Raw genomic sequence first — 3,402 nt, 5'->3', positions numbered from 1 at the left:
ATATTCAAAGTATATCAATAAGAACTGACAGTCACTTTCACTATTCATACAACCCTCACTCACTTCACAAACAGCACGGCATTGCTGCCGTGATTGTAGGGAGTATTCACTACATACGCAGCCTTAGATGAAAAGAAAGAAAGCGGGTCTGGGAATGATCCTCATTAATTGCATATATATATTGAGTCTGTGAACGCCAGACCAGTCAAAAGGGGGTCTGGAAGCAGTAACCGACAGCAGACAGTGAAGTCAACACCCACACAGCAAGGAGATACCGAACGGCGCACTTGTTTCCCTTGCTATAAGCAGGTCCACGCATTCCGAGGTCGTCGGCTCATGAAAAGGGCTAGGGGACAACTGAGACCAAATATCAAACAGCGACGCCAAGGGAACACACGCAGCAGTCAGGGAAGCACCCGGGCCCCCACGCAACTCCCGGCGTAGCGATGGGGCCACATGAGATAACGGCCCCACCCGCAGATCCACCTTGAGTCAATTCAGCGCGTGTGCAAGTACGCATTAAATGGCAGGAGTTACTAGCCCTACTCGATACGGGATGCGAAGTGGATCTGATATCGGAAGCCACAGCAAGGAGTTGCAGCCTACCTGACTACCCATTGGCGCAATCCCTGAGGCTGCGCTTCGCGGATGGCAGACAGGATACAAGAAACGGTGAAACGATGGGCGGAGAACACGGGTCACATTGATTGGACGAGCGACTTCAACGTTGGACCACTTCACCATGACATATTCCAAGGCATGTCGTGGGTGACCGGATAGAAGAAGCAACTGCATTCCTCTTATGATGCCATAGAGGTCTTTTCAGCAAGAGCTGATGAGAGTCTTCACCTCTCAGCGCTCCCATCGGCATTTGCATCCTCTGTGCTCCGGCGAGTAGAGACTGTGACCGAAGGAAAGCGGAGCGGAGACTCCTATGCAGTGCAGAGGCACCAAAGAAAACGAAGACCTGCATGCACCCCTTCGTGACGGTCTGGTAAAGACCGCAGTCCTGGGGAACTCGATCCATTTAAAAGACTGGGAGCGGCAGAAGTGGGCAAAGTTGAAGGAAGATTTCTCGTATGTACTTAATAACAAAGGTCTACCGAGGGGCAGAACACCCGCTGGACGCTCAACGCATCGCATCGAGCTCATTCCCTGCGCAGGCACTTGGCATCATCCCCAGCACTCGAGCTCCCTGATTTTGATAAACCCCTTTTCCTGGATACCAATGCCAGCGACGCCGCAGTCGGGGTTATGCTTTCTCAGCAGTCTAACGGCTCCCCTTTTTATACTCCCACTGCTACCACCGCTGCCATTTTTAAGCGGAAGTTCGTCACAGCGCCGGTGCCCGCTATGCGCTCCCTGTATCCTCAGCGCCCTCCCCCCGCTGCCTTGCCCTCACTCCCTGGCCCCCAACGCACTCCTGGAGGAGCTACGGCTCTCCTTCTCTTTCCGTGCTTTCCCGTCAGCTTTCCCTCATGTTTTACTTGTTTATTCATCTGCTTTCTGCAGTTTAAACGGCCGGTAAGCGGCGCGGTGCAGCTGACTCTTCAGATAACGAAACAGAAGAAGAAGGGAGCTGCTCAGGGCTATCAACTCCATAAAACTAAAGGTGATGCCCTATCCTCTGGCTTTCGGGACATGCTGAAGGAGATTGTTAGGGCAAGACTTTACGGTTTAAGGCTTATTCTCTAGGGTTAAGGCTTTGAAGTGAGCTGGTTGTTGTTGTCTCAGCGGCTAAGTATGATTTTGTATTGTTTACGGCTTCGGCTTTGGGGTTTACCAGCTTTTGTCATTGATTAAGCCTAGAGAGCAACCGTTATAGTCACGCCATATCGAAGTACTATGCTGTGAAACTAGAGGATTTTGGCTGTTTGGAGGGCATAATTAAGCCAGGTGTATTTTTGAATACAAATCAAGCTGAAGTGTCCACGAAGAAAACTCGGCGATGTATCCCTGCTTTCAACTTCTCTTAGTTCCTGTATCATGGTCTCTCTGATATTGGTGAGGTTGGTCCGAGGATTTATGGCCAAATAAATGTTTAAGAATTGTCTCGAGTGCGATTGCATTCGGCAAAGATGGTTGTGTGTTATGCGTGCATGCTGCTTCCCTTCAACAGAAGTTGCTGCAAAGTTTTTTCGCTCCAGTTCATAGCAGGCCCGATGCTGTCTGCATCAGCTCCAGCCCCTTCTGTAGCATGAGTTAGCGCAGAGTTAGCTCAGGAGCCTTTCAACGGTTTTGGCATGCTGCGTGTAAGCGCTTGCAACCGTTCTACAAGTTCGTTCAGAGGCAAAGCATGCAGCAAAGGAAGCTTCCCTCGCTTGCAGTACCAGCCGCAGCGGGGTGCGCTGGAACCCAATTTCTGGGTGCCTCCTCCCCGCAACACCCAGGCCCTGAGCTCAACGGCCAGGATGCCTAGGGACCTAGGAAGGAGGTCATCTGCTTTTGGGAAACTCTTGCTTTAAGTCTTTGCCTTCATTGCGGCTCGTCTCTTCTCAGATAAAGGCCAGAGAACAAGCGTTACACCTTCAGCCACTGTGCCCCGGCCACCTGGTGACTGATGTTTGGCTGAACACTGCAGTTACCCACGAAGTCAACCTAGGCATTCGTTTTAGTCACTCTACTCATAATGTATTGTTTGAATGAACTGCAACGGTTGTCTACTCAGAATGCATTTCTTGAATGAAGTGCAACAGCTGACGTTCTCCTGCGGACAGGCACTTATACTTGCGTGCCCGCTGTTTACTGATGGCCAACTAAGATTTTTTAGCAGAGTATTCCAAAAGCAGCTAACTTCCCCTTCAGCCATCAGGCATCCTAGGCACAGCGGTCCGCTGACCTGTGTCTACGGGAGAGGAGGCGGCTAGACATGCGTCGCAACGCACCTCGCTGCAACTGTTACTGCTAGGCAATCCGAGTTGGAAACACAGCCAACTACCATTTGCTGCAATGCAAGAACACTGCCTTTTCGAATGCAGTGCAGCTCACGCGAGGATTCAAGTACGATCGAGAACTGCTTGTCCATTCTGTGCATCCAGTGGCGCGGAAAGCGATGGAATCATGCTGGAAAATATAAAAGTAACATATCAACTATATCTTGCACGACTAAGTATTGAATAAGATGACGAGATGCAGACACACCCTTCCTGTTAGGGTGCCAAATCCAATTGCTATGGTGCCAAATTCATTTCAGAAGAGCGTACCCGTCACAACCCACAATAACTCCAGCAGATGCAAATAATGGAGATGCTTTGCACTCTATATAATATGAAGCAAAGCACTCCATATTATGTTAATCACCAATGGAAAGTTCAAAATTTCGATCCCACTTGCTTTCCTGTAAATGAGCGGCCGACGGCCTCGCGGTGAGCGGCTACACATTGGAGAGGCAAATTTTCCCTG

The sequence above is a fragment of the Eimeria mitis genome, genomic scaffold, assembly GCF_000499745.2.
Source record: "Eimeria mitis Houghton genomic scaffold, Emh_scaff445, whole genome shotgun sequence".
Classification (NCBI taxonomy): Eukaryota; Apicomplexa; class Conoidasida; order Eucoccidiorida; family Eimeriidae; genus Eimeria; species Eimeria mitis.
This window is presented reverse-complemented; position numbering follows the sequence as displayed.